General features: G+C 38.8%; 1 long non-coding RNA gene across 1 annotated transcript; it reads right to left on the bottom strand.

Annotated features, from left to right (window-relative positions):
- Positions 1 to 4,484: 4,484 nt before the first annotated feature.
- LOC140178864 (uncharacterized) lies at positions 4,485 to 6,866 on the bottom strand. The gene is made up of 4 exons (XR_011871840.1): positions 6,688 to 6,866; positions 6,542 to 6,596; positions 6,325 to 6,453; positions 4,485 to 4,856 (listed from the first exon to the last, which is right to left on the bottom strand). It is a non-coding gene; the product is annotated as an uncharacterized lncRNA (long non-coding RNA).
- Positions 6,867 to 14,016: the final 7,150 nt, after the last annotated feature.

Below are 14,016 nucleotides of genomic sequence, written 5' to 3' on the forward strand. Positions count from 1 at the left end.
GATTGGCTAGTTTGGGAGGTGGTTGAAAAATATCTGAGGTGTATAATTACTAAAACTAGATTATTAGAACATACACTTAACAACACTTCTAGAGATTAATATCTGAGCTACTAGTATAAATGAAACTAGTAACATGATTAACATGAGAATATAAGATATATGATGAGGCATTAGCATTGCTAAAGTCATCAGAAAGTGCTGGTGTTAATCTGCACCAGTAGACTATGAACCCGGTTAAACCAATCTCCTATTTTTAACTAAAACAGATCAAATAATATTATAATATTATTCAAGCATCTCTAATATTAATATAATAATATTATATTACTATTTCTCTTCTCTCAGGAATCGAGTCTGGTTCGTCAAACTGAGACTAATTACAAAAGCCAAAATAAAGAACTCCTAACCGAGAAGGCTCAAAAACTAGGTTCTTTGCGACTGTGTCGTCAAACTTATCTCAAAAGAGGTTATTGCTTATTGATGACATAATGATGATATAGATTGAGGTGCTTGATGATATATCAAAGATGTTCCCTTTACTGATCTTCCGGAAAACTTCGCATCTTCAGAAAAGATCTCGTGTACCCGAAACTAGGTTGTTACATTCTACCCTCCTTAAAGAAAATTTTGCCCTCAAAATTTAACATGCGCATAAGAAGTTGTAGTAATACCTATCATAAACCAAATTATAGTGTGGTACTCACCTCGAGTGGAAGGACTTGATGCATTGTTGTTGCCAGCAGTCACGGTAAACACCCTTCCTTGTTGCTGTGGTCTAGCCGGATCCCGAACAAACCTTCTTGGGCAAATCCTAGCTATGTGTCCAGGTTCTCCGCAAGCATAACAATGGTTTGTCCCAAACTGACATGGTCTGTTGCCATGATATTTCCCACACCGTGAGCATACCAAAATACCCTGAGTTTGCTGAGGTTGACCTATTCGTTCCTGTCCCAGATTATAGTTATGGTTGTTACGAGCAAGAAAGTCACCATTCCATTGATTCCCATTTTGGCACTGAAACTGACCATTGGCTTTAAAGTTGCAACCTTGAGGGGCTAAATTCTGAATAAAGTCTCTTCATGAGACCTCCCTACGATTTGCTCGAGCTATTGCCACCTTCTTTGAACATTCTTCTACTAGTTTACTTTTATTCACCAGTTTAGCAAAATTTCTTATTTCTAGTGGAACAACAGAATTCATCTGTTCTTCTCGGAGTCCTCCTTCAAACTTCAGACACTTTTGATACGCGAAAATTAGATTTCACACGTATAAACTACTGGCAAGTATACCGGGTCGCATCAAGTAATAAAACTCATTAAGAGTGAGGTCGATCCCACGAGGATTGATGGATCAAGCAACTTTTGTGAGGTGATATGTCTAGTTAAGCTAACAAGTGATGATTTGAGTGAGATTTTATCAACAGAAAGCAAATTGCAGGAAATCTAAAGTGCTGAATGTAAATTGCTTGAAACTTAAATGACAAGAGATTTAAATTGCATGAAAAATAAATTGCAAGAAATTGTAAATGGGCTGAATCTTAAATTGCAAGAAAAGTAAATGACTGGAATCTTAAATTGCAAGAAATTAAAAGATGAAATGTAAATATCAGAAGCTCAAATTGAAAGGAAATAAAAGCTCAAATGTAAATAGCAGAAATTATAAATTGCAGGAATGTAAACAAGAGATCGGGTATTGGGTAAAGAAAAATTCTAAAGAACAGAAGTAAAGATTAATGATGAGTGAGATCACTAGGGATCAGAGATGTTGATTTCTCATGAATTAATGGTAATCAATTCCTTTTCAATCATGTGAAGAGATTTATGGCAGATCGTAAATAATTAAGTCCCAATCTCTTGGTGATTCAATTTCTCTCAACACAATCAATTGCCACTCTCGTGATCTAATTGGTCTTGAGAAGAGATGAAGCTCAATTTCTAATCCAAAAACCATACAACTCTTAGGATTTCAATTCAGGGTGGTTACATCTCACATACTAACCCAGAATATATCAATCGAGAGAATTATGAGAGGATAAACCCCAAACTGAATTCTATAACTCCTTTCTCAAGTTTATCACACAATTCAAAGAGATTCAATCCCTCTCTCGATAGTAATTGAATCTGTCAAGAACAGGAGTTTCCTCTTAGATAAATCAACTTGAATTGAGAGGAAGAGAAAAAGTATTAACTCATTTGAAAATCAATAGAGCTCCTCCCCTAGTGAAAATGGGGTTTAGTGACTCATAGCTCTCAGTGCAAATAGAATTCTAAAATTGGAAGTTAAACTAACCATAGAAGAGTAAAAGAGAATGAAATTGTAAACAAAATTGAAATTGAAAAAGTAGAATTCAAAACTGGAAAATAAAACTGTAAACAGAAAGTAGAGTCTCAGCAGAAAGTAAAAAATGCAAAAGTACTAAAGAGATCTAAAAATAAAAATAAACTCAAAAAGAAGATCCAGAAGCCTCCTAAATATTCCAAGTTATCCTCTATTTATAGTAGTGTACTTGCTTCTTCAAGTGTACTTGGAAACTCTTCAAAATTGGGCTTTTCTGTTGGTACCCGGATCCTGCTCCAGGAGAACGTAGCGCTTTCAGGAAAACGGAGCGCTCAGGCATCGACGCATACGCATCTTCCACGCGTGCGTGTCGTTCTTCATTTTGGCACTAGCGACGCATATGCGTCACCTACGTGTGCGCGTTAACGTTGTTTCTCTCTGTAGACCTTGTCACGCATACACGTCTCCTACGCATACGCGTCGTCTTCATAGCGCTCCCTATTTGAGCGTAGCGCTCTTGCAAAGAACGCTCTCCCACGTGTACGCGTCAGCCACGCGTACACGTGGGCTTCAAAAAACCACTTCCACGCTGCTGCTTGGTACACGCGTTCGCATGATTCCTCTAAAAGGCCCTTCCACGCGTACGCGTCAGGCACGCGTAAGTGTCGGTGGCAAGTTTTCAATTCAAATTTTTAAAGTGTCACAGGCGCTCGTTGGTGGAGAACATAGCGCTCTTTGGCTGAAGAACGTTGATCCATCCCACGCGTACGCATCATGCACGCGTACGCGTGGTCTTTCGAAAAATGCTGTTCCACGCGTACGCGTCACATACACGTACACGTCACTGAAGAACGTAGCATTCTTTGAAAGAGAGCGTTGTGCCAAGGGGTGTGCTTCAGGGTAACGTAGCGCTCTTCACATGAGCGTAGTGCTCTTTTCTCCTGTCAAAGTAAAATAATAATACATCAAAGCTCTGCCTTTCCCTTGCATCTTTTCCACCAAATATCAATCAAACAATTGCATTAAAGTTTGCTGTAATAATAAGGTTTTTGCATCATTCATATCATCCAGTAAAATTTGCATAAAATCTTATGAAGAAGCTCATGAATAACCATGTTTAATTGAATTAGGGGATGCATGAAATTCCAATCCAATTACTTACTTATTGCCTAAGAAATGCATGAAAACTAAGTAAAAATGAATGAAAAAGGCTTGTGAAACTAGCCTAAGATGACTTGTCATCAACTTTCATTCCTCAAAGTCTGCTGGGTTCCCTTGACAAATCTTGGAGAAACGGCACAAGTCATCAAACTTACGAGCTTATTCAGCAATAGTCATAACCCCTTGCTTCAGTTGCATAAGCTCCATCTCCTTAGCATCACATGCTGCTCTCGGAAAATACTTCTTATAAAATTCGTCTCTAAATGTATCCCAAGGAATGTCACCTTCATTCTATTGCAGCAGTCGTTGTATCCCTTGCCACCAGTACTCAGCCTCTCCCTCGAGCATATAAGTAGCAAACTCCACATGTTGGCCCTCCGGAATATGTTGTGCTCGCAGTAATTGCTCGATACCTCAGAACCAGTTGTCGGCATTAGTCACAACGAGTGTACCTTTGAACTTAGGTGGATTCACTTTCAGAAAAGTATCAAGAGTCATGGGTTTATCAGTATGCGCTGGATCAGCCTCATTGTTCTCATTATTCTCTCCATTTTCGTTTCTATTTCCATTACCATTTCTCACTCTGAGATGCTCAACAGCCCTAGTGGCAGCTACTGCAGCCTCACACACCGCTTTAGCCACGGTATTCATCATAGCCATAAAAGTTTCCTATTCTCTCTCTCGGTTATCACTAGGGGTTCCTTCCCATGCACTCCATCTCCGTGGTCTCATTGTAGTCCTGTTCACACTAAATAATCATTATTAAGGTGATCAGTCTCAATACTTTAAGTTATGTGTGAATATTCCCAAAATGAAAGCACAGAAACGATCATGCAACATATATCATTAAGATATCCTATAAGCATGAGACACACAACAGAGTATGCAATGTGTAACACCCTACCACACAAAGCTTTACGCTTAAGTCGTAAAACAGAGGTGATGTGGTATTACGACCTCTAAAATAAAATGAGTACATATAATAGCAGAAGAGTTATAATATGCTAGGAGCCTTGAAGAATAGGGGAAATAAAAAAATCGCGAGATAAAAGCGCAACGCTCAAGGAACGAGTTAACTTGCATGCTAAGAAAACCGTAACTGTCAAACATAAGATAACAGAAGTAGGAATAGAGTGCCAAAGATACAAAATAACAAGCTCCTAACTCAGCCTGCGAAGTCAAGACTGGCCGGAGAATATTTACACATATATACATACATATCCAAAACCCAAAAGTACATACACACAATCCTGCCTCTCCATAAACCTCTAAGAGGATCAAAAAGGACAAGTTATGCGGAGAGAAAGCTAAGTACATATATATACATCACTGTACAGCAAAACTATACAACAACACTATCCAGTAACCCCTCCGCTTTAAGAGTCCAGACGACTAACGAGATGGCTCCCGACCTGCATCTGAAAATCAACAACATAGTATGAAATGAGAACCGGAGGTTCTCAGTATGGTAAAGGTGCCACACACATAATATATAAGGTCCTGGGAATGCCAGAGGCAATCCTAGAACGCCGACACTCAGATTGTAGAGCTTAAAGTATTAAACAGAAGCCATAAAAGGTGGTTTCCTAAAAATATTTAATCCTAACTTAACTTAACCTTAAATCTAAGTCCTATACTGCCATTCCTCCATACCTCCAATACCATCATGCATTTTCACAAACAAATAAACAGATAAAGGCAAACACAAGAACGTTACAACTACTGCAGGTAACAAATACACATTTAGCATGGCAAATACAAATAGGCACACCCAATTAGAGCACAAGCAAGTAATTCAAGTAATATGCATATGATGCATGCCTGTCCTATGGCTGATGAGGCTCATCTGTCGGTTATCCAGCCAACCCGACAAGTCTGAATTGTCCTTAGACTGTCCCCCGACGTGCATCCCCAAGAGTCTATGCATAGATTTTTCTCAAATAATCAATATTGCTCAATGGGGGTAACATTCCCGGGAATTTATATAGTGCCCGGTCACACTTACGTCGTAGGGTCAACAGAGTATCGAGTTTTCAACCTGGTACACGTGGTGGCAAGCCACGACACTTAATCCAGAGAATCTCGTATCTCAGATTATTCAAATTCATAAGCCATATAAATAATTCAATTATAATTCATCAACATCCACATCATTCTCAATTGCATCTCATTCATCATCATACATTAAACATATTCAATCCTTATCCTTCATTATATCACACCTCCCATTCCGTCCATCAATAGTTCCAATTCAAAACATAAGTCATTCTTTTCTAAATGAATCAAAGTTAAAACATGCTCATTTTCTTAATAACTCAAAATCAAACCATATAACCTTTGAATCTAAATCTTTCTAAATAATCATATAACAAAATCTCTAATCTCTAAAATTTCGGCAGCATCTCCTCTAAAACTCGGACTTTGCCACCCTGTTCGGGTCCAAACCTGTATTCTTTTCAATTCAACATTTCCTTCCTCATTATCATAACAATCTCCACAAAAAATCTACCTCAGATCAACAATTAAACTCATACAAAATTCAAATCCAACAACCAAAATTCAACTAAGAGTCATAGTTCACAAATCCTAGGCCTTTAACACAAAATACCTCAAATCAATAATTCATCGAATCGTTAATTAATCAACAAGCACCAAACCAACCATGTTCATCAACAATAACATTCAACTATAATTCTCTCCAAGTTAACATAACAACATTCACCATCCAAAATTAATAACTAATTATCCAATAAACTTCAACCAATTATATTCATCGACAAATTACTAAATATTAAATATACACCTGCATTCCAACTTATCCTATGGTCATCTAGCCTAAGTTTTCACAGAACATTATATATTAAATGCAAGAAACCTAAACCATACCTTAGCCGATTTCCACGTAACGACCAAAGCTATTTATTCAAAACCAAGACAACCCCTCAAAACTCAACTAATCCGCTTCCTCCAAGTTCCAGTATTCACAATTTCAAGCTCCAATTATTTATTTTCAACCTAATACACATTCATAATACATATATACCCAATTTAATACTCAAAGCTCGAATTTAATGAAAATAAAATAGAATTATCATATCCTCACCTTACCCAAGCTTCACATAAGCAAGAGTGAACGTTTCTCTCAAGCTAATTGGATCCTAAAACATCAGAAATCAAAGAAATTCAATATTCCCACTTAAAATTCGAAAATTGGGGGAAAAGAGGGCTGAGAGTGATTAAACAAATTACCAGTGAAATTGTTCCGGTAGAAATGTAGAGCTCGACGCGGTGGACGCGTGGCCGCAAACGGTGCGGCGATTGGAGCTCGGACGGAGAAGTTACAGGGATCGGAAATTAACGTGAGGGTTACGGGAATGTTTCTCGTTTCTCTTCTCCCTGGAAGCTGAAAGCTTCGTTGCTGCAGTAATGAGGGAGAAGACAAAGCTGGGTTCATTTAATAGGGTTGGTCCGGTTGAACCGACAGCCCGGTTCGGGTCCGGTTCAACCGGTTCGGTACTTTCGGTCCAATCTTGGACCGTTTTCTTCAAAATTAGTGTCAAAATTCTCGTTTCGATGAGCTCTACCCTAATTTAATATAATATTCACATTTCTAATCCTCCTTATTAAAAATTAATTTATTGACTAATTATCTACTAATTTAATCGGGGTTTACACAATGAAGCATACTCAGTCCATTCCCCAAGCTCTATTGGAACGAACTGCTCTGATACCAAATTGTAATGACCCAATTTTTAGTATGTCTAGATCATACCGAAAACTGAGTGCTACCAACTTGTCTTCCTAATTATTATCTATTATTTTCCTCATAAATCACATCAAGAACAACTTTAAACACAAAAATCCTCAACTAACCAAACCTTCATATGAGTGTTAAGATGAGATTCCTCACCTTAACCTTGCTAGAATTTGAGGTTTGTTAGCCCTCAAGTCAAGTTAAGCATGATTCCTAAGGAAGAACATCAAGAAATTGCATGTTTAAGCATGTTTTCTTCAAAACCAAATCGAAGAAGGAGGGAGGCAACCATCTCACCTGACTTCCATCCATGAAAAGTTACATGGTTATCTAGAGGAAGAGGAGAGGATCATTTTGGTGTAATCAGAATTTTGATTTCAGTTTTAGTTCAGAAAAAATCAAGCTTTGAAAATTTATGAACCAAGAACTTTCTCTCCTTTTTCTCTTGATGATTTTTGGTGCACAAAACTGACTCCGCACGTTTCACACAGATAGACCAGCAAGTATACTGGGTCGTCCAAGTAATATCTCAGGTGAGTGAGGGTCGATCCCATGAAGATTGTTAGTTTGAGCAAGTAGTGGATACCTTGCAGATCTTAGTCAGGCGGATGGAAAATATAGTTGTCACGAGAAAATGCATAAAACAGATAAATAAATAAAACGTTACTAGATATGTGTGAAATCAATAGTATGAGAATGCTTGAGGCTTCGGAGATGCTTCTTCCTTCTGGATCAACTTTTTTCACCATTGACGGGCGGAAAATTACCGATTAAAAATTTAATATAGAAATAACGTTGCAAGTATAGTTCTTAACTGATGAAAATTCCGCTTATCAATTTAAAAGAGTTGTCACAATTTAAGAATAAAATACTGGGAGTAGAGTTCCCAGGTTGTCTCCTAACGAGTTGACAAAAGAGTGCAATTTATTGGTCAGGAATTTTCTGAGAAATTTTAAGAGTTGGAGAACAGAAAATAAATGATTGTAAATTAAAGCAATGAAAATTACCAAGAGAATTTATATAATAAAAATAAAAAGCCTTGACCGGGAGAAGATTAATTGGAAGTTCTATCCTTGTTGAATTTTCCCAAGTGTAATAGTAAGAGGTTGTTGTTTTTACTTAGTTAACCTTTACCGAATAAAGGAAAGTCAAGTAATTGAGCTGACTCTGACTCACAAGTCCTAATCCTCTCCTATGGAAGGATTAGCGTTAGTGACTAGAGAGTTAGCCAACAACTTCCAATTAAAATTGACACTTGAGTATTCCAACTCAATGGTCTCCTGTTAATCAACTCCTAAGTCAAGTTAGGAGTCTACTCCATTGACATGAATACCAATTTCACAGACATATAAAGGAAATAAAAAGAAGACATGATAAATTAAATAAAATAATAACTGAAAATTAATTAAAGGTAAAAATAGTTCTCTACATTAATAAATTCCAAAATCAAAGATATCCATATGTAACATCTGAACAGGGTAAATGGGAGATAAAAGAGTAAGGAAATAAGAGAACAAACTAGAATGATAGAAACTTCAACGGAGGTAGTAACTCTTCTCAATATTCAATCCAAAAGTACAAAACTATAAATCTATAAATGTGAAGAACCCTAGAGGAAGGAGTATTTTCTCTCTAAGATTCAGAACTAAAACTAAAACTGTGTAAAAGTGAATGTGTGTTGAGTCTCTGCTTGTCTCCTGGCTCTAGTCTGTATTTCTGGGCCGAAAATTGGGTCCAAACTCAGCCCAAAATTGCCCCCAGCGTCTTCTGCGATTTCTGCACGTGGCGCACGTCACGCGTACGCGTCAATCACGCGTACGCGTTGATGGTCTTCTTCGCGTGTCACGCGTACGCATCATGTACGCGCACACGTCGCTATGGAATGCGCCAAGTCACGCGCACACGTCGGGTACGTGCACGCGTCGTTCCTCGCTGGTCAGCTCCTTAGTTTCTTGTGTTTCTTCCATTTTTGTAAGCTTCCTTTCCATCCTCTAAGCCATTCCTGCCCTATAAAGCCTGAAAACACTTGACGCACAGATCACGGCATCGAATGGTATAGAGGAGAATTAAAAATATACAATTTAAAGGCTTAGGAAGTAAGTTTTCAATCATAGAACAAAATTGGGAAGGATTTGTAAAATCATGCAAATTGTATGAATAAGTGTGTAAAGACTTGATAAAAATCACTCAATTTGGCATAAGATAAACCATAATATAGTGGTTTATCAATCTCCTCACACTTAAACATTAACATGTCCTCATGCTAAGCTCAAGGAAACCAAAAGAATGAATGGAGAAAAGTAAGACTCATGCAATGCAATGCAACCTATGTATATGAATGCAACTATATGCTAAGATGTTTCTACCTATTGGGTTAAAGCAAACAAGTTCTCCAAGACAAACATAAATCAGATTTCACTAACTCAAATCATACAATAAAAGACAAATAAACTTGTAAGAAGGTAGCTCATGAAAGCAGGGAACATAGAATCAAGCATTGAACCCTCACTAGAAGTGTATATGCACTCTAATCGCTCAAGTGTCTAGGGTTAATCCACTCTATCCCCTCTAGTCATGCTTTCTAAAACTTTGTTCTTCATCTAACCAATCAACAAATATCTAGTGTACAAATGCAAACATCATGAGGTCTTTTCAAGGTTGTAATGGGGCTAAGGTAAGGGTGAGGATATATGTATGGCCAAGTGAGCTGTAAATTGAATCTTTGACTAACTTAAGTTCTCACCTAACACACACACACACACTCTATATAATTCTAAAATCATGCCTAGCTACCTATAATCTCACTTTTTCATCACATACTCATGTATCAATTTTTCTTTAATTTCATCACCTATGCATTGATCTTTTATTAAACTTAGCATTGGGGTAATTTTATTCCCTATTTATTTATTTATTTAGTTATTTATTTATATTGTAATATGTACAACTATTATTATTATTATTGTTGTTGTTGTTGTTGTTGTTGTTGTTGTTGTTGTTTGTTTTTCTTTTTTTTGAACATGAAAGCAAACATAACATATCAATGCATATGGTTTTTTTGGTTTCACATGAGTAAGCACCCAAATTTCTAATATTTTTGTCAATAAAACACAACACTTTCTCATTAACCCAAGTTCCTACAATTTTCCACACTTAGTTGACACACAATCTCTATCTTAAGCTAACCAAAAATTTAATTGGGGTAATTAATTATTTTTTTCTACTTAAGGCTACTGATGTAGTAAAATACAGAACAAATGGGTATTAAAAGGCTCAAAGTGGCAAACAAGGTTAATTGAAGTGGTAGGCTAATTGGGATAAGTGAGTTAATAACAAATGATGGCCTCAATCATATGCATGCATGTAAATATACTAAATAATGGACATATAGAATGGAACAAACTATAGATTACAATTATAGAGAAGAAAATACACAAGAATAAAAATCATGGTTAAATAATGTAACCATATAATTAAGCTCAAAATCTCACAGGTTGTGTGTTCTTAGCTATAAATCATGTTCCAAATTACAATCTTCAAACAACTTTAACACAAATTTTCAATTTAAATTAGCGAATTACTATAAAATAGGGTCTTGAAAAGAAACTCATTACTTTAACCAAGCAAAACATACATGCAAGCAATTATTATCATGCAATCTATCCTATCTAACAAGAGAAAAACTAAAATGTTGGTGTTAAAAGAGAGAGATTACCTCCAGAAGTCAAGGACTGACCTCCCCATACTTAAGGCTTGGCACGGTCCTCCGTGCCATCAGTAAGGAGCAAGGTAGGGCTGGAAGCATCGCCTCCACTGTCTGGCTCGCCATGGCTACCTGTGTTACTAGGTGAAGGGGTGTCCTGCTGTTCTGGAGGTGGGCACCAACAATGAGTTCCTTCAGATAGTTGTATCGACGCTTGTTGCGGCACTCCAATTGCTCCATCCGCCGGTCTTGTCGGTCGAACCTCTCAAGGATCTAAAGGAACATCTGATGGGTGGATGGTACTTGTGGTGTGGATGGTGGTGGAGTAGAAGAAGGAGGAGTGTCCAAAGTGGGCCTGGAGGTCAGCTTGCAGAAGGAACTGGGGGTCTGATGTACTTCCCATTCGGGACATACTGATCGGCCCTTGGGATCATGGTCTTGGTATCCCTAACCCTATAGGAAATACCTGCTGCAGAGACTAAATCTGAAACCAAGGCGGGAAAGGGTAGGTTGCCCGCAATCTGCACGTGTCCCATGGCCTGCCGAATGTGTCGGGGCAGGTTGAGAGGTTGCTCTGTCAGGATGCACCAGATGAGAACAGCCATGTCCGCTATGAAGGTGGACTCGTGAGTGCTTAAAAAGATATAGTGGGACATAATCTATGCCCATACGCGAGCCTCTAATGTAAGTGCTTGGGCTAAGATGCTCTTAGGTTTTGATCGGTGCTGCCCATAGATCCAGGTGCTGCCAGGTTGGGCTATAACTCCGAGGATGCTGGCCCAGTCGAACTGATACATCTGGCGCTTAAGAGAGGCCTCTTGATAAGCGTCCAACCCCTCTAGGCTAGGCGGAAGATCCAGTACTCTCTGAATGGCATCTTCAGAGATAGGGACTTGCTTTTGATGAACATAGACAGTCTGCAGAGTCGACGAGTGGAAGTTGGCGTAGAATTCAACTACCCATGATAGGTTAACTGCGTGCTACTGCCTTTTTAAAAATCACCATTGTCTCCTCTCGATGCGGGGCTCCACAAAATCAACAAAGTGTGTTGGGACAATGAGTAGATGTTCATTATTGTAGTTCCTCTCAGCTAGGATGGGGAACATTTGCTCGTAGTAACGGTTAGTGAACCGTGTGGAGTCCCGTGCGGGAAAGGCTTTCTCTGCTTCATCAACTTTAATGATCCTCTTCACCCGCTTTGTTGGCGGCTTGACGCTGGTAGATGGTGGCGCCTTAGCTGGTTATCTCTTGGTTCCTCTCCTTACCGGTGTCTTGTCAGTGGCCTTCTCTTTTCCTTTCTGGGTACCCATTCCTAAGGAAGAAAGAAAGAGGAAGAATGTTAAATATAGATAATTACAAACCGGAGGGAGAAAATTTCAAGTGATAATGAATGCCAAAGAAAAGATAATAGCTTAAATACATGGTAGCTACAACATGTAGGTAAGACATCAATTAAGAGCAAAAAGGCAATTCATAATAATTAGAAGAAGGTAAAAGCATGCAAGTAAGAGACAAGAGAAGCATAACTCAAGCATCAATTATTAAATATGCCAAATTAAAGAGCACTTGTATGATGACAATTGTGAATGATAATCCCAAATACATGTGGATTACAAGTGTTGTGAAAAAGAGGCATTAAAGTAGTAGGGATAGAGTAAAAAAGAATTCAGAATGCCATGTTGGCTTTTTCACAAACACGTGGTTTTCAAGTTAAATTAGGAATGAAAATAATCAATCCATGTGTATATGAGATCCAAAATTAAATGTCAATTGTCAAATTACTCCTCATTATATCCACAAGCTCCAATATAATAAAAGAATACCCAAACAAAGCTCCAACACCAATATGAAAATGTATGAAAAATAAACCATAAATAACTAAGGTAACATAAAACTGAGAAGAAAGAAAAATAATTAAATGCAATAATTGAAAGAAGAATGAAAGAGTAGAGTAGAGGAAGAAAAGAACCTGAGGTAGAATATGAAAAAGGGAAGAAGAAAGTAGTAGATAGTAAGAAGTAATAAGGAAGAAAGAAGGAAGAAGAAAAAAGGAAGAATTAGGATTGAAAGAGAATTAGGATTAGGGGAGGGAATCATGGAAGTCTGGGCGGCGTACTGGTTTAACCATACCGCGCATGCGACGCGCGCGCGTACCGCACGCGTACGCATGGGTCGCGCAAGTTTTAAGCGACGCGTAAGCGTCTGGGACGCATACGCATGACATTGGTTGTGCCAATTGCACGAGACCAGCCCCGCGCACGCACAACTCTCTGTTCAATTTGGGCTGGGGGCCAAAGTTGCATACGACGCGTGCGCGTCAGGCACACGCACGCGTGGATGGCCATCAAGTAAAAGGACGCGAACGTGTCAGGGACGCGTACGCGTGATGAAAATTGTGCCTCTAGCACAGTGCCAGCCCCAAACTATCACAACTCACTGTTCAAACACTCATTGACGCCGATTTTCAGGGTCACGTGTACGCGTCAGGGACGGCCATGCGTGGGTTGCAAAAAGTGCAAGCGACGCGCACGCGTGATGTACGCGTACGCATGGGCTTGTTTGCGCGTAAAGCATGGTTCCAGTGCCACTCCCGCGTAACTCTCTGTTCAATTGCTATTCTTTTCGCATCCACAACTGATGCGCGCGTTCTAGACGCTTGCGCGTCGAATGCCCCCCCTTTTTTTTTTATGCAGAATGCAGATGATTTATGCAGAATTTATAAAGTAACACTTGATAAAAATAAGAAAAAACTAAGAATAAAAATGAAAGATCGTACCATGGTGGGTTGTCTCCCACCTAGCAATTTTCTTTTACGTCCTTAAGTTGGACAGTCCACAAGCTCAGTCTTTTTCTGTTGGTGGATCCTCCAAGAGGAAGATCTCCAGCTCCTTATTGTGCTTCATCTTCTCACCATGATACAGCTTCAAGCGGTGGCCATTAACCTTGATGAATTTAGAACTTGAAGGATGACTCAAGTGGAAGCCGCCATATGGCTCTGCCTTTTTCACCCGGTAGGGGCCTTCCCATCTTGAGCGCAGCTTGCCTGGCATGAGCCTCAACCTGGAGTTGTAAAGGAGAACCAGCTCCCCAGGTCTGAACTCTCTTCTCTTGATATGCTTGT

The sequence above is a fragment of the Arachis hypogaea genome, chromosome 14 (assembly GCF_003086295.3).
Source record: "Arachis hypogaea cultivar Tifrunner chromosome 14, arahy.Tifrunner.gnm2.J5K5, whole genome shotgun sequence".
NCBI lineage: Eukaryota > Viridiplantae > Streptophyta > Magnoliopsida > Fabales > Fabaceae > Arachis > Arachis hypogaea.